Source organism: Canis lupus, chromosome 25, assembly GCF_003254725.2.
Source record: "Canis lupus dingo isolate Sandy chromosome 25, ASM325472v2, whole genome shotgun sequence".
Lineage (NCBI taxonomy): Eukaryota > Metazoa > Chordata > Mammalia > Carnivora > Canidae > Canis > Canis lupus.
The window spans coordinates 11,758,967-11,784,063 of NC_064267.1; positions in this window are offsets into that span (position 1 = coordinate 11,758,967).

Here is a 25,097-nt window from a genome sequence, read left to right on the forward strand (position 1 = left end):
TGTCGTCTCTCTTTCTCTCTTTAAAATAAAATAAATCTTAAAAAAAAGGAAAACGCAGAAGAAACTTATGCCCAGGGTGTCACTACTGATAATAAATTATTATAAGTGTAATGGAAAAAATTTATGATACATGATTATAAAAAAGTCTAGGGTTGAATTTTACAAGCTATATGCAGTACTCACATGAAAGAAACTACAAAACCCTTGGATGTCAAAGGACTTAAAAGAAGATTGAATAAAGTTTCTGGCTGAGAAGACTCAATATTTTAAAGCTCCCAGTTTTCTCTAAGTTAATATGTACATATAATGATCCTTAATTAAAGATTTCAAATGGGATGCTTTTCTAAAACCATGGCTGAATGTTTCTAACATTTATCTAGAGGAATAAATGTATGAGGATTATTTTTTAAGTTTTGGGAGAAAAATAAGAGTGTAATCAGGAGAAATTTTCCCTTGTAGAAGTCAAAATATGTTATATATTTGTAATCAAACTATATGGATTTGAGGGTTAAAATAAGTGAACAGATAAGTAGAATAAAAGAGATATTCAGATATAGATCAAAGTATATATTAGAATTTATTATATAATGAAGGTGGTACTTTATTATTTTTGTGGGGGATGACTTTTTTTTTTAGAGAGAGAGTGTGAGGAGGTGGGGAAGGGGAAGAGAGTGAGAGAATCCCAAAGAGGTTCCACATCCGGCAGAGATAGGACATGGGACTCGATCCCACCACCCTGAGATCATGACCTGAGCCAAAATCAACCTTTCTATAGATCACTTTGACAATAGGTAGCCTTACAAATCTGCATATTTTCATGCAAGATTAAAATTTTGTTCAGAAAGCTTTTTTAGTAATGTGAGAAATAGTTTTGTTAAAATGCTGGGTGGAAAAAGTATGTAATAAAGTTTAAAAGTACAGGTTTTGAAAAAACTCTAGGGAAGAAATTTAGATTTAAGTATGCCACAATTTTTTCTTTTCTTTTTCTTTTTTTGCCACAATGTTAATAGCATTTATGGGTACTCTTATTTTCATTTCTTAATATTCCAAAGCTAAACAAGTGGGGTTTAGCTAAAAAATAAAAACTAATTATAGCTAAAAGTTAAAACTAATTATACCTTAATAGAGACTGCTTAATAACTAACTCTGTGCCTGGTCCATAGGGGGCATTGAATTGATGTTTGTAAAATTGAATTGTTCCCTGGCTTCTAAGCCCACCAACAATTTTTTAAACATTTAGAATTCTCTTTCCGGAAGGGATTTAAAAACTAGTTCACATAACACTTAATCCCTGGGTACATATGAGTTGAGTAATTCATTAATAATCCATGCTTTAGGTTTTTCCAGGAAATATAGAGAATTTACATATCAGTGTAGATAGAATCTTCTTGGCACCAAAGCCTAATTTTAAAACCGTCATTTGCAAATACTTCTAAATCACTCCTATTTAGGTTCCTTAGTGTAGAAAATTATATGGGTTTTTCTTACATTAAAGTGTGAAGAATTTTCATAATGAAATTACTTTAGGTTTATGCATAGTTTTCTTGTAATTTCACTAGTTGGCAATTTATTTTTGTAATTATTATTATTATTATTTTTACTAGGTGGCAATTTAGACACAACTTTTTATAATGAGCAAGTTCACTTTTCTAAAATTAACCATGGAAAGAGTTACTGATCCCACATAATGGCATAAATTAAACTCTGTGTCATTAAAACTTGCAGAGGGACTTCCAGGAAGGGACTTGCATAAAGGGACTTTTTATTAACAGCTAGATGTCATAGGGGCTCTTTGGGTAATACACCTGTACAGGTGTATCTTTTCCCAGGTATCTGTATGAGTGTACCAATTAGGTTGCTTTTGTAGTCTCAATACTCTGTGCTCTTGAGTTTCTTTTCTCAAATATCCAAAGATTTTTTCCTTCAGCTCAGAAAGAAAACATGGCGCCACCTACTAGCATTCTGTAGTATTGCATTATAACCAATTCTGGAGTTTTATTTAGCAAACAATTTTTGAACAGTCTAGCCAAGCATAAACACTAGAGCCCTGAAGATGAGTAAGACAGACTGTGCCATGACCAAAATTTCAAGATAACTAAGAAGACAGACATTATTTGTGGTGTATGGTGCCAGGTGTCATTTTAGCCCTGGTATTCAACATGGACAATAAGACAAGGCTCCAGAAAGGGAGACCAGTTAGGAGGTGTTTAACAAAATATCCTCAGCAATCCAAATGTAAGGTTCCATTTTTAAATTCAAGAGTAGTATTTATTTATCTAGTCATTAAATATTTGGGGAAAAGCTGCCATATTTGACATTTGTTGCCTGTCCTCAGGCTACCAGAGGATATCACAGCAAAATTCTTTATTTAAATAAGTAACCATATTTGAGATTCTGAGGATTGTCTCACAATGTGAGGTCTCCTTCTTGATGGTGTTGCCAAGTATTTATAACTTCCTAATATAATTCCTTCAGAATAAACTTGAATTGGCTCAGTTTCTACTTGACACTGACAACTGTAAGATGGTCTTGTTGCATGTCTCTCATATGTCAACAGAAAAATCAACAGGGATTAATCACTAATTATATACAAGTGATCCTCGCCAAAAGCCTGAGAAGAGATCAGTTATAAATAGGATCATCTGGATTTTGAATTTACTGAGCGCTTCACCTGGTCCTATCTCTTCTACAGGTGTGGTCAGATTGCTAACTCCTTCAAATGCCTTAAAAATTCTTGGTTCAAACACTAGACCATTCTTTTTCTCATTCAAATATCAGAGTTGTTGAGAAAGATGCGATAGGTAAATTTTCCAGGAGGAAATTTTTCAGAAGAGTATTTAACCTCAACTTTAATGCTTTTTATCAGTCTTTTAATTCCGTAGTTAAAGGGTTCAGAGGCCTAGGGACACATTTCTCGTTGATGGTACACTACATTTTATTTTTGAGGTATATCTCTGTTGATGGGTGTAGATACAGTTAATTGTAATTGCTGTTTAGTGTTCTGTTGTGCCACTATCGCGTAATTTACTCATTTTCGTGTTAAATATTTAGTTTAGCTATTGCTTGGTGAGTTGTTTCTTTTATTATGTAAGTTTCTTCTATATTCTATAAATGCACAGTAGGTTCATAGCTAAGAGTCTGGATGGTGAAGCTGAGACTGTCTGGGTTTGAATCCCACTGGTAGAATCTTGAGAGATTTGCTTAGTCTAGGCAGTGTCTTGGTTTGCTCCTCCATAGATAGTAGGAGGACCTACAGCCATTTCTCTCAGCAGTTTTGAAGGTCTTACCTCATTATCTTCTAGCATGTACTGTCCTGATAAGAAGTCTGTTGAAATTCCTTGGTAGATACTGTATCTTTTTTCCTATCATAGTTTTTACAGTTGTCTCCTCATCCTTAATGTTCTTGTTTCACTATAATGTATGTCTGTGTGCAATTTGTTGTTTTATTTTTCCTGCTTGGTATTCAATATGCATGAGAACATGTTTCCTCAATTCTGAAAAATTATCTGCTTTATTTCTTTAAATGTTTCTTCTTTGTCATGCCCTTTATTCTTTTATTTTGGAACTCCTATGAGACATTTCTTTGAATCTCTTAATCTTATCTCTAAGCCTCTTTAGTTCTTGTTAATTTTTGTATTACCTCTCTGTACTGCGTTCTGAGTTAATTTCTCATTACTCTGTTTTCAGTTCACGGACTCTGACGATGTTGGGTCATCTGTTGCATATTTTATTTCAGTGGTTGTATTTTTTATTTTTAAGATTTCTAATGTTCCTTTTAAAAAACAGACATATTTTGGTTTTATCTCTACTTGTTTTCGTTTTATATTTTTATATTTTTTCATTTTCAGTTGAAGTTATACCTTCAGTTTTCACTTTAAAAATCTTAAACATATTTACATGTTTTTGTTAGGCTACTATTCTATAATATTAATTTTTTAAGATTTTATTTATTTATTCATGAGAGACACAGAGACAGAGACAGAGAGAGAGAGACTGAGAGAGAGAGAGAGAGAGAGGCAGAGACACAGGCAGAGGGAGAAGCAGGCTCCATGCAGGGAGCCTGACCTGGGACTCAATCCTGCGACTCGAGGATCACGTCCTGGGCCAAAGGCAGGCACTAAACTGCTGAGCCACCCAGGGATTCCCTATAATATTAATTTTATATGGACTGATTTCAAAACTTGACTTTGTTGGCTGATTTTCTTCTTTTTTAAACAAGTTTTTTAGGGATTGATTGTTTGCTCATTTGTTTATTTTGATTGGTAATACCAAAACTAAGAAAGTAAAGGTTGTAGGAGAATGGCACTATTGAAAAAGGACATTTTATTTTTATTTTTTAAAAGATTTTATTTTTAAGCTATCTCTACACCCAACATGGGGCTCAAATTCACAACTCTGAGATCAAGAATCACATGCTCCACTGACTCAGCCAACCAGGCACCATGAAAAAAGGAGGAAATTTTGAAAGAATAAGTTGGCTTTATGTTCACAAATTTATTTGAAGTTCTAATACTCAGTGGCTTAATTTGGAAAAAAAGATGCATTGTGCCAATGAATATTCAGATTAACTAATATACCACAAATGAATAGAAGATGGGAAGATGGACTGACACAGTGCATTAAATAATAGTAAATATTGTACTATAGCAGTTAGAACATTACTAAACTCAACTGCTTTTTTCTAATTATAAACACATTATTATTTCTTGGGTTGGGAGAAAATTAGCAAATTTTTCCTTCTATAGGCATCTGTTGTGTGCTGCAGGAACTCAGGATTTTTTAAAAAAATATTTTATTTATTTATTCATGAGAGACAGAGACATAGGCAGAGGGAGAAGCAGGCTCCATGCAGGGAGCCTGATGCGGGACTCTATCCCAGGACTCTAGGATAACTTAGGCGCTTAACCACTGAGCAATCCAGGCGTCCCAGGAACTTAGGATTTTGATGTCTACCTTCCACTTCTAACATCATAGAACCATTTTGCCCTTCCACTGTCAAAGAAATATAAATGTGGTTTTTCTCATACGTGGCTTGGCATCTTCTCATGTTTTTCTTTCTCAAAGTTATAACGTACATAAGAATCAACCACTTTTCTAATGTTGAAAAACAGCAGCCCCAAGTCCTTCCTTTTTCCCCTCTTTCCACAAAGCAACCATTTTCACCTCCTAGCTAATTATTTTGGTATTTACATCCATATCTATAAATAATAAAATAAAATGGTTACTTCTTGGTTATTTTTTCAGCATTGGCATTTTCTATTGGTTCTCCACCATGATAAATAATAATGGCATTCACTCATATAGCACTTAGTATGTGTCAAGCACTTTTCTGGGTACTTCCCATATATTAATTTTTTTAATGGTCATAATCATTCTGAGAAGTGGATATTATTAATAGTGTCTTACAGGTGAGAATACTGAAGCACAGAAAACTTCAATAAGTTGCCCAATGTCCTACATGTCATAAGTAACCGAGTTGGGATTCAAATCCACATGATTAGGCTTTATAGCTCATGACTTTCACTGCTATGCTACCCTTTCTCCAGAGTAAGGATTAAGCTTTCTTTCCTCTCCTGCCCCACTACACATATTCACCCTTTCACCCCCTATTTTCCAAATACAGTTATATTGCAATTTTGCTTAGATTAGTGTTCCGTTTTTACAAATGGATTGGAGCCTCACCAGGTGACCTGCAGACTCAGAGCCTGGAGGAGAGTCATCCCTGCTAATCCATAGACATGTGAACAAGAATAACAATGCTTATTGACCAATTGTGCCTGGGTGGCTCAATTGGTCAAGCATCCCACTCTTGATTTCAGCTGAGGTCAATTTGGTGTTTAGCAAGCCTTTTCAATCAAGAAACACATGTCCTTTTTCTTGAATTGTTTCATTGCTAATTATTTTCCCTCCATTCCTCCCTATCCCTAAAAATCCGTTATTGAGATATGGTACCTCCTAGACTGGTAGTCTAATTAAAATTTTTTTGCCTTATTTCTGTATCTTTTATTTTCTTGGTTTTTGGGGGAAGATCTCCCCAATAATATACCCATTTATACCATTTATTCTTCTTCTATTCTTCATTTCTGCTGTCATACTAGAATTTTTAAAAAGATTTGCTTTTTAACTAATCTCTATACCCAATCTGGGGCTTAAACCTACAACCCTGAGATTAAAAGCCACGTACTCCACTGACTGAGTCAGCCAGGCACCCCTAGAAAATTTTCAATGTTCTTATTCTCTGAATTTTCCATTAGAAATAGCATTCTGTTGTGGTTTGGGGGTATAATATCTTTTCTTCTCTAATGTCTTGAAATTTAGCTCTTGAAATTTCCTTCCTCCTTTGTGCAAACTGTTTCCTCTAAGTTGATTTTTACCTGTTTCTTACTTTTTCCCCTATTTATTTATATTTAAGTATGGTTGGCACACAAAATTACATTAGTTTCAGGTGTTCAACATAGTGGTTCAACAACTCTATATGTAATGCTATGCTCACTACAAGTGTAGTTACCATCTGTCACCATACAGTGCTATTACAATATCACTGATTATATTTTCTATCTTGTACCTTTAATCCCCCTGACTTATTCATTCCATAACTGGAAGCCTGTATCTCCCACTCCCCTTTACCCATTTTGCCCAACCCTCCACCCTCTCCCCTTTGGCAACCGTCAGTTCTCTGTATTTATGGGTCTGTTTCTATTTTTTTGTTTGCTTGTTTTGTTTTTTATATTCTGCATATAAGTGAAATCATTTGGTATTTGTCTTTCTCTGACTGGCTTATTTCACTTATTATAATACCCTCTAGGTCCACCCATGTTGTTGCAAATGGCAAGATCTCATTCTTTTTTACAGCTAAGTAATATTCCATTGTCTATGTATATCACCTCTTCCTTATTTATTCATCTATGGATGGACACTTGGGCTAATTTCGTATCTTAGCTATTGTAAATAATGCTGCATAATCATAAGGGTTCATATATCTTTACAAACTACTGTTTTCCTTTTCTTTGGATTAATATCCAGTAATGGAGTTACTAGATCATATGATACTTCTATTTTTAATTTTTTGAGGAGTTTCCATACTGTTTTCCCCCATGGCTGTACCAATTTACATTCCTGTTTTTTTTTTTAATTTTTTGTCTCTATATTTTCAGGTTCAAAGATTTCCTTGGGTGACTGGCAATCCTTGGTTGTCTACCCCTATTGAGCGATGTCTACCCCTAAGAGCAATGGGAAATCTCAAGCACTTAGGTGGTGTGCGTTCACCACTGTTGACCATAGGGTGATCTGGCTGGTCCATTTATTTGTAGAATATGTGATGTCAATATCTATAGATGTTTCTTCTTGCCTGGAACATATTCTCTAGAGAAGACTTCCAGAGGATTCAATGTGCACTTATTTATTTAATCTACCAATTTTTAATATAGTGCCCCCCCCTCCACTTTGCCTAATGTCTTTCAGTTCAAGACAGTCTGTTTTATTCTTGAGAATAATGTTTAATTATTGAGAATAAACCTCAAGGTTTTGACCATGATGTGGGACATGTAGTTTAATAGTTTTGTAGAGTGAGGGAGAGGATTTTAGTTCCTGGTTTATTTTTTAACAGACTTTCAAACAACCTACTATATTTAAGATACTCCCTTGTGGGGTACCTGGCTGGCTCAGTAGATAAAGGATGTGACTCTCAATCCTGAGGTTGTGAGTTTAAGCCTCACATTGGGCTTAGAGCTTACTTTTTTTTTTTTAAGATTTTATTTATTTATTTTAGAGAGAGAACAAGCGGGGAGGGAAGCAGAGGGAAAGGGAAAAAAATCTCAAGCTGACTCCATACTGAGCCCAGAGCCTGATGTGGGGCTCCAACTCATGATCCTGAGATCATGACCTGAGCCAAAACAAGAGTTGGACACGCAACTGACTGAATCACCCAGGTGCCCCTATAGAGCTAACTTTAAAAATAAATAAATAGGGGCTCCTAGGTGACTGAGAAAGTTAAGCATCTGCCTTCAGCTCACACCATGATCCCCAAGTTCTGGGATGGAGCCCTACATTGGGACCTTGGCAGCTCGGGGAGTCTGCTTCTCCCTCTGTTTCTCCCCACTGTTTGTCCTCTCTCTTTCTCTCTCTCAAATGAATACATAAACTCTTAAAAATAAACAAATCAACCAACCGTGACTCTTACATTAAAACAACAACAGGGGATCCCTGGGTGGCGCAGCAGTTTAGCGCCTGCCTTTGGCCCAGGGAGCGATCCTGGAGAACCAGGATCAAATCCCACTTCGGGCTCCCGGTGCATGGAGCCTGCTTCTCCCTCTGCCCGTGTCTCTGCCTCTCTCTCTCTCTCTCTGTGACTATTATAAATAAATAAAAATAAAAATTTTTTTTAAAAACTTGAAAAAAAATAAAACAACAACAAAAAACCATAGTGTACACTCCCACTTTCATAGGTTATGGGTGTAGCTAATTCCTGAATCTTTTGAATTGTGGAGTATAAATCATATTGGTTTTGGGGTTTCCCCATTCTTGGCTCAGGACTCAGTTTTATTTATTTATTTATTTATTTATTTATTTATTTATTTATTTTTATTTTTAATGCCTCTGACAACAGTTTTTGTTGTTGTTGTTTTTATTGAAGTTCGATTTGCCAACACATAGTATAACACCCAGTGCTCATCCCATCAAGTGCCCTCCTCAGTGCCCATCACTCAGTTACCCCAACCCCCTCTGCGCCCCCACCCCCCCCCCGGTCTACCTCCCTTTCCACAACCCTTTGTTCATTTCCCAGAGTTAGGAGTCTCTCATGGTTTGTCTCCCTCTCTAATTTTTCCCACTCAGTTCCCCTCTTTTCCCTTAAAATCCTTTTCACTATTTCTTATATTCCCCGTATAAGTGGAACCATGTAATGATTGTCTTTCTCTGACTGACTTACTTCACTCAGCATTATACCCTCCAGTTCACGTCGAAGTAAATGGTGGGTATTCGTCCTTTCTGATGGCTGAGTAATATTCTATTGTGTATATAGACCACATCTTCTATATCTATTCATCTGTCGAAAGACATAGTGGTTCCTTCCACAGTTTGGCTATTGTGGACATTGCTGCTGTAAACATTGGAGTGCAGGTGTCCCGGTGTTTCACTACATCTGTATCTTTGGGGTAAACACCCAGTAGTGTTATTTTTGAAGTCTCTGAATTTATTTCTCTGCTTTAAAAATTCTGACATTTTGCTCCTTGGTTTTTCTCTGTGTCTTCATCCTTTTGGATGTACTGGTTCTTAAAATATTATTTGAATGATCTTCAGAATGAAGGAAAAGGTACTGATTATGTCCCAGCCTCCTTCTTTACCTTGAACCTAACCTCTTGTTTGCTTAGTCTTTGCTTTTGTCATGCATTTTGATTTTAGACCCACTTGGAATACAAGGATTTTTGTTTCTTTTTGCTCTTATTTCTTAGGGTGGTTGATTTCAGAACCCGGCCACTAAGCTATGAGGAAGCCGCTCCAATGAGAGCCCTTACATGAAAAGGACCAGTTAGGGATGCTTTTCCAACCTTGTAAATGAGTCCTTTTGGAAGAAGTGGGTCCTTTAGCTCCAGATGGGCTACTTCAGCTGACACCCCCTAGATATCCCCAATGAACACTGCCAAATTATTGATTCATGAAGAACAAGTATTAATTGGTATTGTTTTAAGCTACTGCAGCTCAAGTGTTGTGTTATACAGCAGTAACTGAGTAGAAGAACCCTCCCTGCCTATAAGTTTTGTGAACACCACTCTCTGATCCCCCAGCCCTCAATCCAGAGGCAGGTAGATTGTGCCTTGCACATTGATCCAGTGAGTGGTTTGGTTCAGCTGCTGGCCACCAGGCTGGGTCCCTCCTCTCTGAAGCCTGTAATTCTTTATGAACCATGTAGTCTTAGGCAGCATTGGCAGAAGAGTGGGGTCTATCCCACACCTGCTTTTAAGCAGTGGTACTCACTCCAGTCTTCATCTAGTGTACAACACTTCAAGTCCCTGTTATGCACAGTTCTGAGATCCCCAGATGATGTCTCCTCTGCTTCCACACCTGGAGCCCTACAGCTTCAGCACCTTCACTGTTTTGTAAGTCAAACCCAGGAGGAGAGGATTTGGGGCCCTGGATTTTTCTTAAACAGAGTTTCAATGGCTTTTATTTGACTATTCCCCTATTCTCATTGCTATTTCTACATGTTACTTGGAAATCTAATGAAAAGAAATGTTTACCTTGATTTTGAGCCCAGCTAGGACTTCAATTTGTTTCTTCTTATATCTTATGCATATTATTAGGTATTCAGAGCAGAGGGTTTTTGTTTGTTTGTTTTTGTTTTGATCCTACCGTCCATCTTGACCTGAAGTCCTAGGTTTGGTTTTTAAGGAAGTAATTTCCTCTCTTCTTTTGATGGCAGTGTTCTCAGCCTTCTTCACAGCCAAACCTATCCTCCCCTCCCATCCTTGGAGTGTCAGAGCAGAAGCTGTGCTGCGCTCCATCCATCTGATCTTGTCATGCCAAGCCTCTCTGAGGAGAGCTCTTACATCCTCACATTCTTTCTCTCCATTGTCTCCACTCTCCTATAGAAACTTCCCTGAAGTCAACTTATGTACATATCACTATATCATATTTTTCCTTTCCTTTCCTGCTGAATTTCTCAAATTGCCTCAATATCTTTACCATTCATCAATTCCTTCCCTTGTGTAATCTGCTTTGCACTGGCCCCATTTGTTCCTGTTACTCCTACTGCATAGGAAGTACCCCAAAGAGAATGGCTTAAAACAACCAACATTTTATTTTGTTCACAATTTTTAAGTTAGCAATATGATAAGGGCTTGGCTGTGCAGTTCTTCCTTGGGTCTTTCACAGTTGCAGGCAGGTGCTGGCTAAGGCTGAAAGCTCATTTGGGCTGGCATCCAGGAGGACTCACTCACATGGCCGGCAGTTGGTGCTGACTCTTCTGAAAGCTCAGCTGGGGCAGTCTACTGGAATACTTCCACATGGACTCTCCAGCATGGCAGACTCAGGATAGTCCTGGTAACCAGCTTCTCTCAGAGAAAGCATTGCCAGAGGTCCAGGCAGAAGCTACATGGCCTTTCCCTCTAGCACCAGAAGTCACACAGCATCACTTATACTGTACTGTGTTGGCTGAAGCATCATCAGCCTGCCCAGGTCCAAGGGAATGGGACATAGGCTCCACTTCTCAATGACAAGAGTGTTAAATAATTTTGGAACCCTGTTTTAAAACTGCTACAATTTACCTTCTGGTCATAGATTATTTATAGGTCTCCTACATGCAAAAATACTCATTATCTTCCATTATAGCATCAGGGTCTGGGTTAGGATCTTGTCATTTAAACCAGATCCCCAAGCAGAAGAGGCTTTTTGAATGAGTTCCTCTCAATCTGAAGATCTGTGATTTGCTTTCCATTCACCTAAACTAAAATGTCAACTATGGGATAATTGTATAGATACTATCATCAGAAAAAAAAAAAAAAAAAAAAGGAGGGAGTTACCTGGGTGGCCCAGTCAGGCATTAAACTCTTGATTTGGCTCAGGTAATGATATTGTGGTCATGAGATTGAGCCCTGCATGGGGTTCCACTCTTAGCGTGGAGACTGCTTGGGATTCTCTCTCTTCCTAGTGCCCCTCCACACTGCTCATACTCACTTGCTCACTCGTTTGCTCTCTATATTTTTCTTTCTCAAAAAAAGGAAAATGAGAGGCATACATTAGTCACTGAGATGTAGCCATTCTGAAATCCATCTGGATAAAAGTTTTTTAGTCCCCAAACTAGAGCTTAGTCCTATTTTCTGGAAGTTATTCCTGTGGCTTTGGCTGGCTCCTTGGATTCCTGGTTCCTTGTGCTAAGTTATTGTTCCTTTTTCCATTAAAAATGGCCCATGTTTGGGGTGCCTGGGTGGCTTAATGGTTTAGTGGACAACTCTTGATTTCAGCTCAGGTCATGATCTCAGAGCTATGAGATCGAGCCCTGTGTTGGGCTCTGTGCTGGGTGTAGAGCCTGCTTAAGATTCTCTCTCTCCGCCTCTCTCTCTGCCCCTCCCCCTCCTCCCTCTCTAAAAATAAATGGCAAAGTTTGTGGAGGGGATATCTAAAAGCTTCTTTTCATTTTATACTCTCTCTGTCCCCTCAAGTCAAAGCCGATATAGTTCCTTTTCAAAATTTCATGAGAGTCCTATCAATTTATAATCCACTGCATTAGATGAAAGCCATGCCCCCCAAATCTCTTCAAGAGAAATCCTCTCTACCGTGGGCTATCTGTAAGTTTTCTGAGTGAGATATTTTCCTTATAATTCTTAGAAGCTCTATTGTTTAAAAGAGGGTCTGCCAAGCAAAACATTAAGATCCTTAATAGATTATGTGTCTTAAAGGGTCTATGAAGGCACCATTTAAAAAACGTTCTGAGGTCTTAACAAAGCATGCTCTAGACACACACTTGATCTCATTTTTACATTTTTACCCTGAGATATTTTCCTATCAGTGCCCTGGGTTTGATATTTTCTGTGAGGTCTTTTCTTACTTTGAGAATCTTCTGGTAGGAGATACAGAGGTGAGAACTAGTTTTATTTTTGAACGAGCAAGTTCTGGTTCTTTTATATTTTCTGAAAATTCTGCTTGAAAATAGAGTAGTTCCTTTTTTCCTTTTAGATCATCTTTCCCTGTCTAGACATTATGATACAGAGTTAAAATAAACCTACTGTCACTTTTGACATTCTGCCTGGAAATCTCCTTAGCCAGATTTATCAGTTCATCAGGTATGTTTTTGATTTTCCACATTACCACTGGTGAAAGTTTCCTAGACCTTCTGCCATTTTATTATTAGTGGTCTGCTTTCCTTGTGTTTCCAATAACACTTCCCTCATTTTCTTTTTAAGCCATCCCTGACAACCTCTTCAAAGTCCATCAAACTTTCACTAGGTATCCTCAAGTCCTCCATACATCATGTGGCTCCAGTCTCAAAGTCAATACTGATCCTCTAAAGTACTCCACTTCCAGTGCCAAAATCTGTTCATCACTATTAGCAATCACTATTGCTGTGTAACAAATTACCCCCCAAACCTAGCAACTTGAATCACCAACCATTTAACTTTACACATGATTCTGTAGAATGAGAATCTGGGAACGACTAAGTGGGCAGCTCCTGCTTATCTCCAGGGTAGCTGCAGTCAGATACCTTCTAGGACTACCATCATCAGAAGGCTCAATAGGGCTGGATGTCCACAGTACTCACTCATGTGGCTGGTGGTGAACACTGGCTATCAGGTGGAGGTTCACCTTGCCTACCCTTGGGGCACCTGCTTGTGGCCCTTCAGCACAGCAGCCTCAGCATTGTTGTATTTCCACATGGGGTCTGGTTTCACCCAAAGTGAGCACCCCAAGGAAATCAGCCTCCATTTGCATGGTATTTTCCAACATTGTTTCAGAAACCACACTGTGTCTCTTCTGCTATCCTCTATTCATCAGAGCAGTCATAAGCCAGCCCAGGTTCAAGCAGAAGAGGCATAGATACCACTTATCATGGGAAGAAAGTAAAAAAAAAGGGGGGGGGCATGTTTGAAAAAAAATGCCACACCATTCTACTAAGACTTTGTCCAAATGTCAGCAATAACTTTCTAATCAATAAATCTAGTAACCTTTTCATAATCCTCATCCCACTAAACTATGGCACTTGCAACTTTCTTGAAATTTACTTCTCTCTCTTCGGGGTATTTCCACAGCTGCCTTCTAATTGTTCTCATAACTTCTTTGAATTCCACTCCTTCCCCATAAGATTGTCTCCTTTCTCTTGCCCCTTAGATGCAGGCTCTATCCTTAGCTGGCATCTCCTGCCACTAAGTTAGCTCCCTCTAGCATTAGAGGTATATTTGTGTCTGCTCAATACTCCTTTCTTTGAGGCGAGACAAGTCCCTTCCATCCTAGTGCTGAATAGTCTTCAATAGAAACAGAATTCCATTTGCACAGATCCACTGAGGAGATGTTAAGAAAGGGATAATTTGTAGAGGTGTTGGCAGGGCTAAGAGAACCAGGACAGGAAGCCATTCCCTCCCTCAGTCAGAAAGGGAAAGAGGAAGAAATATTGTTACCAGTACCCAGTGAGAGCTTCCGTTTTGTAGAACCAGTGTTCAGCAATAGCTGTAGAGAGATGCATCTGCTGACAATTTGCAACCCAAAGCAAGGAGAGAGCAGAGAAGAAATAACCGAACTTTTCTCTTCTGACCTATGAATGCCTCCCAGTACTTCCCACTGGTCATGCCCAGCTGGAAGTCAGCTGGCAAGGGCGTCTAGGTGATAGTCATTGCAGCCAGCATCTGCCACACTAAACAGAACAGGTGAGGATGGAGAACTGACCTGGGCGATGGCAAATGGAGAATAACCACCAGCACTTGGGTTTGGCCAAGGAGAATATGCTATCCTCTTTGTCACTGTGGTTGGTGAAGTGTTGTGATCTAAATTCAATGAAATTAAATTGTCCCCATATCTTTTCCTTACGTTATCAGGGTTTCTGTGACAAGAGCTCTAAGAACCATGGAAGCCTGGAACTGTCCAGGAACAACTTGCTGAGACATAGCTAGAATCCATTTGTGAATCAGGACAAACAGAAGCAAGCTGAGCTGAAAGATGGATAAAGAGAAACAGAATTATTGTAGGAAGAGAGCACATCATTCTCCTTCTGTACATGTATTGAATTTATTACCTACTCAATCAAGGAGAACTGCATTGCACTGTCTCTTAGAACCAAGCAAGCACTGTTCTCATGGACAGTTGTGAGAAGCTTGGATTTTAGGGCTTCACTGACTTGAGCAGTGAATTGTTACTGATTTTCAGAGTGGGAGGTGGTGCTGAAAGTAATACTCTTCCTGTATGGTAGGGATGGATTTCAAACATTTTGTGTGGTCACTTGTTCATGACTTGGAACTAGAGCTAAATAATAATTTCTTTTCTTCTTTCTTGAGCTTACAGAATAAGAACTTTTTCCCCCTCAGAATCCTAAGGACATTTTTGAATTCTTAGATTTAGTCACACCTGCACCTTGGATTTCACAGTAATTTATTCTAATAGATTTCTCTTTTACTTTCATTTTTAAAAGCAGGTTGAGTTAAGTTTCTGCTTCTTTAACCATTAGACCAGTCTGTCACCCATTCTCATGGCTTTAAATATCCCTTCTGAAATGATGATCCCAAATTTACATTTTTTAAAAAAGATTTATTTATTTGAGGGGGGAGGGGCAGATGAAGAGGGCAAATGAAACCCAAGCAGACTCCACGCTGAGTGCAGAGTCCAACAATGTGGCTTGGCCTCATGACCCTGAGATCACAACCTGAGCTGAAACCAAGAGTTCGATGCTTAATTGACTACACCACCCAGGTGCTACCCAAGTCTACATTTTTAATACTCCTTGTCTCCTGAGCTCTCTTGACATGTGTTCAATTTCCTTCTCTAAACATCTCCATTTGAATATATCTTGCATTTTCAGCTGGAAACTCCAAGTTTGAATTTATTTTCCTTTACCAAAACCTTCTGTTTTCCTTCTCGAGTTTGTGTTTTAGCTTATCCAATCATCCAGGCTAGTGATCTCAGAGTTGTCATTGACTTCCACCTCTCCCTCTCCTCCTGCCTACCCCCATCCTGCCAGTTATTAAATCCTATTGATATTATTTGACTTTTTTAACTTAAAACTTTATAGTGAATAGACAATATACTCATACTGTTGAAATTCTAAAAGTGTAAAGCTTGAGAGTCTTCTTCCTGCCCTGTTCCTTGTGTGTGTAGGTCCCTATCCAGGAGAATCCAATGCTGTCAGTTTCTTATAAAGTTTTTCAGGGATGCCTGGGTGGCTTAGCAGTTGAGCGTCTGCCTTTGGCTCAGGGCATGATCCCGGAGTCCTGGGATCGAGTTCCGCATCGGGCTCCCTGCATGGAACCTGTTCTTCCTCTTCCCTATGTCTCTGCCTCTTTCTCTCTGGGTCTCTCATGAATAAATAAATGAAATCTTTAAAAAAAAAAGTCTTTCAGAGATAATATGAACATACAAACATTCCTTTCCTCCTTTTCACATGACCAGTACTATACACATTGTGTTGTTGTGTACCTTGCTCTTTGCCCTTAGAAATACATTTTGGAGATCATTCCTTATTAGTACTTTTTAAAAAAAAGACTGTGTAGTATTCCATGGTACAGATGCATTTACTTTTACTAAGAAATCCCCTTGGTGACAGGCAAGTTCTATGGATTTCACTCTGCTAGGCAGGGTTGTGCTGAGTCTGACTCAGGAGAATGGAATTGCCTGGGGTTACCCAGTTAGTAAGAGGGAAGAATCCAGTGCCTGGTCTGGGGCCATCACCAGCACTCCAGAAGGACACAGGTGTATCACACAGATGGGTACAAAAGTCGGGGTCCTGGAGTGAGGGACCCTTTCTGAGACAGGGACTGGACTCTTCTAGGTGAAACTAATTTTGTACTGAGATATCCCTTGGTCCCAGACTATCTTCTGAATGAATGGAAGCCTGTTGGCCTCCTATAATGCTGATAGCCTGGCTGAAATGCAGCAGTTTGAATTTGCTTCCCAGTGCTATGTTTGAAATGTGTGTAAGGGAGCTTCTTTTTCTTTTTTTTTTTTTCCCTAGTAGGCTTCATGCCCATCATGGAGCCCAAGGCAGGGCTCAAACTCATGTCCTTGAGATCAAGATCTGGGCTGAGATCAAGAACTGGTTGTTTAACAGATTGAGCTACCCAGGTGCCCTGAGACATGTGCTCTTAAGGACTCAGTCCCTGAATGTCTGGTTGCCTCCACTGTTTTAAGCTTCCTGACTTTTTCTAATAATGGTCAATCCGTACCAGCAGAGCCTTTAATCAGATAAGGGAGGGCTGGTGGCCTCTCCAGGATGGCTTGAGGTGACAGGCCTGCCCAGCCCATGTGTATGCTGCTGCCTGTGCTGGCGGGGCCTGCCCCTTCTCTGATCTAAGCAGAAAAGGCCCATGTTTAACCAGTGAACATCCACCTCTTCTCCATGGCCAGCAGTTGTAGAAATCTGGTAGGGAGAAGTAATTACTCCTCACCCCTTTCTTTGGCTTAGATTCCAGTTCTTCTCATTCCAGTTGAGTCTGAGGAAGAACAAGAAGTAGCATTAAAGCTTGCTTTGTGTCTGTTGTAAAATCTGTTCATCTAGAGGGGAAAGATGCTTTTCTCTATAGTTAGTCCCAATTGGATTAGTATAGGTGAGCAGTGTCTTATTAATCTTATTTCCCACCATGCATCAAAATTTTGGTGTATCATGTCAGTTATCTTTCTTTTTTAAAATATTTATTTATTTATTTGAGAGGGAAGAGGGACAGAGAGAGAGGAAGAGAGAATCTTAACCAGACTCCATGCTGAGCACCTGATGCGGGGCTCTATCTCGTGACCCTGAGATCACAACCTGAGCTGAAACCAAGAATTGGATGCTTAACCAGCTGTGCCACCCAGGCACATGATGTCAGTTCTCTTGTCTGTAAAATGAGTGGTTGGATTCATTTTCTGGCCTGACTCCTTATAACTATAGGACCTGAGGCTCTCAGGAGCCCTAATGGTCAAGGAAGCTTCTTACAGGGAGATTCAGCTTCCTGGGCAAGTACCATCAGTCAAACACTGGGCTGGCCACTGAGGAGTTGCAGATGAGTAACAAAGCATGGTCTGTACTTGTAGGGAATTGGCTTGGCAGTGGGAGAGTAGATAAAGGATCTTGGATATTATCACGTTTGCTCCACGTAGACAGGCTGGGAGTCAGGGGGTCGCTCAGCCCAGCCTGGAACAGCATAGGGAAACTCCCATTAGAGCCAAGACAGAGACAGGGAGAATGGGTGGGAGAAGAGCTAGTGGGGCACAGGCATGGAAGTACATAACAAAGTGGGAGCATCCTGTGAGCTGTAGGCAGCCTGGGAGCTGGGGACTGGCATAGGAGTCTCTGTCCCTTCCATGGTGGGCTCCATGATGGGCTCCTCATTCTGCTTATGGGGAGTCAGGGAAGTGGCAAGGTCGTGCTTGCCTCTGAGATTTTATACTCTGGTAACAGTGGGAGAGGCAGGGGCTGTAGGATATAACATATAGCAGGAGAGACTGAAGTAACCAGGAAGACTGCTTAGAGGTGAGGCTATTGTAATGGTTCAGAGGCTTGAACTAGGGAAGAAGAAGCAGAGAAAGTGAGGTCAAATTGGCAGGGCTTAGTTTTCTATTGGTGTGCAGGGCAAAGCACCTTCAGTGTCCACTAGGATGTGGCAAGAAGCCTGTCCCTTAAGGGCCACCTCCAGTATGGCTCTGTCACCTGCTCTGCAGGGGTAGGGGATGATTATAGTTAAAGGAGCAGCATATGCTGACTCTAGTTGGCTCTTGGCTCTACATTTTTCCTTTTCTCCTCAGTGGAGTTCAAGTTTGTTGGTCTTTAGACCAAGGTACAAGGCCTGTCTGTTTACTCAAATGGTGGCCTAGAGCTGATTATGAACTTATTGGAGGTGGTCTGTTATCATCGTCATTATTTATTGTTATTTTGTTACCATAGCTTAAGCCCAAAGATGGGGCTTAAAGGCCATAGTGAGGCCTGTGTCTTCTATTGGGGCATTTTCCAGCATTTTCATTCAATTTTCCTCCTGTGTAGATGCTGGCTTTTTAAAATTTTTCTTTAGATGCTGGCTTTACATGGAGATCAAGAAACATGTTAGTGATAGTTTTTATCTTGGTGGCGGTTGAACTTTCTATGAGGCAATCAATTTCCCTTCCTTCCTCCATCCCTCTGATAAGAGTAATGCCAAAATGAGTAACCAACATACCTTCCCCTTAAAGGAACTGAGGTTCAGCAGAAGGAACAGCAGGGAATGTGGGTGGCACAGGAGAGTAAATAACAAGAGTGGGAGGGGCCTCAGAAAGGAATCTCCAGCCTCAAAGCTCCATCTAGAACAGGGATGGCAGTAACAGGGCCAGTAACTTCCAAACTAAAAAGACACAGGGAAAACACAGTTCCCAAGCCCCTCAAAACCCCATTCTGGGAAGTGGTCAGGCCTGGAGAACAGACAGGCTGAAACTTTGAGGGTAATGGTAGAGAGTCCTAGCCAGGTGATGGAGGTAAGCAATCTCGTGTGTGTGTGTGTGTGTGTGTGTGTGTGTGTGTGTGTAAAGTGTTGTGGGTGGCAGTGCCTAGAAGCCCACCAGGACAGAGATTAATAGCAGAAGCTCTAGAGTGAGACTGTTTGGGTTTAAATCCCAACTCAAGGACTTACTCAGCTGTGTGACCTTGTATGAGTAACTTAATCTCTCTGTACCTCAGTTTATTCTTCTGTAAAAAAGGGATGAGAATATCTTATCTCAGGGTCTTTGTGAAGACTGTATGCAATAAGATAATATGTAGTAAGCACTCAAAAATACTATCTCTCATAGCTACTAATATAGTTGTTTTCTCTGACAATTGACCACAAACATGAATGTGAACCAGACATATATTCAGTGGACACTAATTTTCACTGAGGTTGACAAAAAAATAAGGCAAATAAAAAATAAGCAGAGTTCTCCCAGAATCAAGAAATTAGGACAATCACCCTGAACGAGAGGATATTCAGATGGCCAGTAAACTTATGAAAAGATATTCAACATCAGTAACCTTCAGAGAAACGAATGAAAACCAGACTGTTATACCACCATATACCTATTGGAATGGCACTATGAGAAAGACAAATATTACTGAGTTTTGTTGAGATGAATATGTAAATGAATAGAACCCCTTTGAAAAACCTGTTGACAGCATCCACTTTAGGTAAAAAAATGCACAGCCTATGCCCCAACAATCTCAGTCTCAACCTCGCACAAACTCAACACATACCTGTATTGTATATCAAAAGATGTGCACACGGGGCACCTGGCTGCCCCATTCGGTAGAGCATATGACTTTTGATCTTGGGATTATAAATCTGAGCCCCACATTGGGTACAGAGATTACTTAAAAATAAAATCTTTTAAAAAAGGATATGTACAAGGTGGTTCATAGCTGTGTCTTTTGTGAGTAGCACCAAAGTGGAAACACCGCAAGTATTCATCAACAGTAGAATAGATGAATAAGCCCTGGTATGCTCCAACAAATGGAGTACTTTACAGCAAGGTGGTTGGGTGGACAAACTGCAGTTATGTGCAGAGCTATCGATAAGCTTCACAAAGATGATGCAGAGCAAAAGAAGCTAGAGACAAAGCCTACAAACCATGGTCCCATTTATAGAAAATTCAAAAACAGGCAAAGGTGTTTTGTTCAGAGATAGGATTGTGGGTACAAAAACCATGCCCTATGACTTGTAGTCAATTGCAGACCCAAGGGGCAGAGGCAGGCTTGACCTTACACAGACTTGACCTTGCATGTTGGTACCATTCTGCTACTCCAGCCAGAGGGAGAGAGGTTTTCCTTATCCAGGGGCAACAGTTCAGCCAATGAAAAGCTGTCACGCTTCCAACTCCTAGTTTACTCCAAAGGACTTTTAGTTTATAAGAGCTTTCTCAATTCACACCTTCTCTCCTTAAAAACTGTGCATCTCCTTTGTTCTCTGGACTTGCCTGTATTTTTGCTGTAGCTTATTTGTGCCGTATTGCAATTATCTTTTAGTCCTCAATAAGACCATCTCTTGCTGGTGAAATAACTGGCAGTTTTTATTTTTAAGGTGACCGTGGATTACCTTTGGTGGGGGGAAGGGAGTTGTGGCTGAAACAGTAGCTTGTGTAGGTGCTGGTCATGTTCTGTTTCTTGATCTGGTTGCTAGTTTCATGAATATGGACATTCACTGAGATTGTGAGTTGTATACTTCTCTGTGTGTCTGTTGTACTTGAATAAAACATTTAGGCCCTGCATGGAGAGTCATCCCTAAGCCTGGAACATTCCTCTTACGCACCGCTACATCTTGGGCCCCAGAAACAAAAACCTCTCCCTCTCTTTCCTGGAGTGAAAGGATCTTAGAGCCAGGCCAGGAAATTGAAGCCTCCAGGAGCACTGGTTTCTGGAGTTGGTAAGTGGAGTTATTGCCTTGTTCGCACTTTGTTCAACCCAAAGCTGGGCACAAGGTGATGCTTTGTAGAAGGCAGGGAGAGACGCAGGGAGGTTAGGAAAGGCAGTTGAGTTGCAGTAGAAGGATCTGAGTACAGATTCTCCATCTTACAAATAGCCTTTGGGTTTTGTTCAGCTCAAGCAGAGGCATTTGATTGTTTATAATGATGTACCTCAGTCAGTGAGGATTAGCACACAGAGGTCTATCCAGGAGGCAAATTCATAGTGTTTCTATTTGTCCTGTATGAGCCTGAGAAAGCCATTCATGTGCTCATTCATAAAGTTTGGGTTGAATCTTTACTGTGTGCCATAAAGGCATAGACATTGTCCTGGAGGCATGTACAGGACAGCTGGAGGAGCTTCATGCCCTGGAGGAGTGTGCAGGGTGGCTGGAGGCAGGCAGGCTGCATTCCTGCCTACGTGACCAGCTGCCAGCTCTGGCCAGAACAGAGGCTGTGCTGAGGAAAGGTCACTTTGAGGCAGAGGTAGGTGTGGCAAAGGGACAGGGCAGATGAAAGGAGGGTACGGATTGAGGGAAGTCTAGGGTCCTTCCCAAGGAGAGTACTCGAAAGTACACGCAGGACTTGACTGGAGAGAAAATAAAAAGGGACAAGTCACCCATGCTTGTTTTTGCTGAGTGAAGATGGTCAAAGTGAGGGGAAAACAGCTTTTAAATTGTCATTTCTGGGGCACTTGTCTGGCTCAGTTGGTAGAACATGTGACTCTTGATGTTGGGGTCATGAGTTTAACCCCCACATTGGGCATAGAACTTACTTTAAAAAATTGTCATTTCTTTTAGCTCCTACAACAGCACCCTACCTACTGTACACTTTTCCTTGTATATACCTTTTCCCCTATGTGCTGATTGTACCTTTTTTCTTAAAGGCACATACACATTCTTGTGTCCTAGGGAGAATCTGATTCAGTAGCCTCAAATATCAAGGCTATAGTGTTAGTGTGATGTGAGGGTGGAAGAAATAGGTGATCCCATGGAGTGCAATTCAAGGGACATGGGAAAACCCAGGCTACCTAAACACAGGTCCCACTGGAACCTGAAATGCCACCATTCCCAACTCATTTTGTTGTGTTAGGAATTATCCTTTCCCTCTGGTTTTCTGTGTCAGTGAACCCCTGATGAAATGATGGCTTAAGGGGACAGTGACCGTCAGAACTCTGCTGACAGAACCTGGATATGGGAACAGCCCCTCAGGGAGTGCTGGATGAGGGGAAGGGGATGTGAGCGTTGGGGTGGGGAGAACAGAATCTGAGGCCCAGTTTTGCTGACGGACAACTCTGAATAGCCCAAACTTGATGCCCCAGATGAATGTCACAGGCAGCAATTGTCCTTAGTGTAGGTAGGGTCCCTGGACCACAGCAGCAGCAGCAGCAGCCAGGACCTTATTAGACTTATTAGTCCAGACCCACTTGATCAGAGAATGGTAAGGCCCTGCAATCTGTGCTCTAATAAGCCCTCCGGGTGATCTGAATACATGGCAAAGTTTGAAAACTCCTAAAGAAAGAGCCATTTTCTTGACCAACTCTTCCTTTCTCCCCAGTATCCTCTCTCCTTGGGAAAGAGACCAAAACAAAATGGCGGTTGAATCACCATATAGTACACCTGGAACTAGTGTAATGTTGGATGTTAATGACACTGAGATTGAAATAAAAAATTTAATAAATAAATTTAAAAGAAGGAAATATATATTTACAACGTTAAAAAAAAAAAAAAAAAACTTGAGGCACCTGGGTGGCTCAGCCAGTTAAGTGTCTGCCTTCAGCTCAGGTCATGATCCCAGGGTCCTGGGATCAAGCCCCACTTGAGGCTTCCTGATCAGTGGGGAATCTGCTTCTCTCTCTTCCACTGCCACCTCCCTGCTTGTACTCTCTCTCTCTCTCTCTCAAATAAATAAAAATAAAATCTTTTAAAAGAAAAACTCAAAAAAATCCCCCAAAACCAAAATGGTGTTGGATTAAAGCTCACACATTTGGGATATTTCTGGGGATCTTTGCCCCTGCCCCAGTCTAACAAAACCCTTGTCACTCTAACCCTATGAGTCCAGGTTTTGAAAATATACTGAATTATGTGTACAGTTCTGGCTCTGCAACTCACTGGCTGTGGGACCCTGAGCAAATTATCTAACCTCTCTAACCCTTGGTTTTACCCTCTGTAAAATGGGGTTCATAGTAGAGTCTACCTGACCAGGGTTTTCCTGGTAATCCTTATGCTATATACCCAGTTAGTGCTCAGTGGGTATATTGGTTGTCCATTGTGTAACACCCCAAACTTGAAGAAATTAGACTCGATCTCAAAGAAATCAGCTGATAAGCTTGTAATTGGGCGGGAAGTTGGGAGGTAGGAGAGGAGGCCAAATGGCAATACTGAACTATATGTCTTCAGGTTCTGAAACTTGAGTTATGTTATCCGGTGACCCTAAATAATATGTAAAGAACAGGAAAACATGAACCATGCAATGAAGCTTTTAAGACAGAGAATTACTTCCGCCCTGTCTGCCAGGGTGTATTACCCAGCAGAAGGAATGGTGGGCACTAGCTGGCCTCCCCAGTCTTGGTGGGTCAATGGCTTACAAGACTTGTTCACAGACTGACAAAACACACCTGGCTGGCAAGCTTACAAACAGAACTGTCCCTCATCCCCCACAATTACCTACCCACAGAATGATTTATGGTCATTCAGTTTTCATTTATAAAACTGATAATATTCCAGCTGATAAATATTGATATATGTGAAATTCAGCAGCCGCAGGATAAAAGCCACTGGCCCCGTGGCGACATCTGGCCGCCTTACAAAGACATCATCCACTGCCCTTCACCCTATGGAATGCTGACTATCATTAGGTATAATAAAGAGGGTTTAAGGTCCACAGGAATACGACCGTAGGGTGAAACTCAACCAGTGGATTCCACAGCAAGGGTAGATCTCAGGTAGAAACATACAGAATCAAACCCATTGAAGAGACACCCTGCAATGTTACCCTCCTACAGCACCATGTTTTTGTGACATGGCAGGAGGCCAGTAACTTTGATAATTGGGGATGTCTATGTGTTGACCATGAAGTGGGCAGGCATTTTCACTTACAGATGGTCTGCAAAAGCAGCAGCCCTGATTTCCTCACAGGAGAATATTTTCTGGGACAACAGTTATAGCGAGGGGATCAGCATTGCCTTTTATCTGCAGATTTCAAAGTTCTTGACATGAGTCAGTGTTTCCTAATACCTGAAAGAAGGTGATAGTGTTCACTTCTCCAGATGGGGAGCTTGCAGTGCACACGGGGCGATGGCACTGCGGGTCACAGAGTGCACAGAGAACACAGAGTGCTCAGTGCTCACCCGTCCCTGAGTGTGTGTCCTGGCTGTCCTCTGTCATTGGGGTGGTAGCCGGCAAGGGGCAGGGAGCACCAGGGGAGGAAAGCAGGGCCAGGAAGAAACAAAGCACAGAGTTCTCTGCACCTTGGTTCCCAAACTTGGTGCTGTATCCAAATCACCTATCAAGTATGTTAAAAATTTAGATTTCTGGTTAAACTGGTTTCTCTCCTCAAAAATTTTGATCAGTAAGTCTGGCTTAATGTGGGTACCAGAATTCTGTATGTTGACAAATTCCACAGGTGACCATGAAGCACAACCAAATTTAGCTCTTAAGAGTCCATAAATAAAGGACTCTGGAAGAAAACTTGGAGTGAAGGGGGTTGGGGCCTCAAAGGATTGAGGGTTTGTCTTCACAGCTGCCACCAGCACACACTTTCCCCAGGTACTTCACTTCCTCTCTACTCTGCTGAGGTGGTCCCAACTGAACCCTCTGCCCTCAGTACAGGGATTCTAACTCTTGTGACTTTGAGAAGCTGATTTTTAAAAACTTTCCAGAAAAACATTCACGTACCTGAATAATTTAGGCTGTGACTTCAGGGGTGTCTGTAGGAGGCAGATTTAGTGCCAGGGGAGGCAGGCCACAATATTCAAAGACTTAACCCCAAACCAATAGAATCTGAAGAAAAAATTAGAAATAATGAGCCAA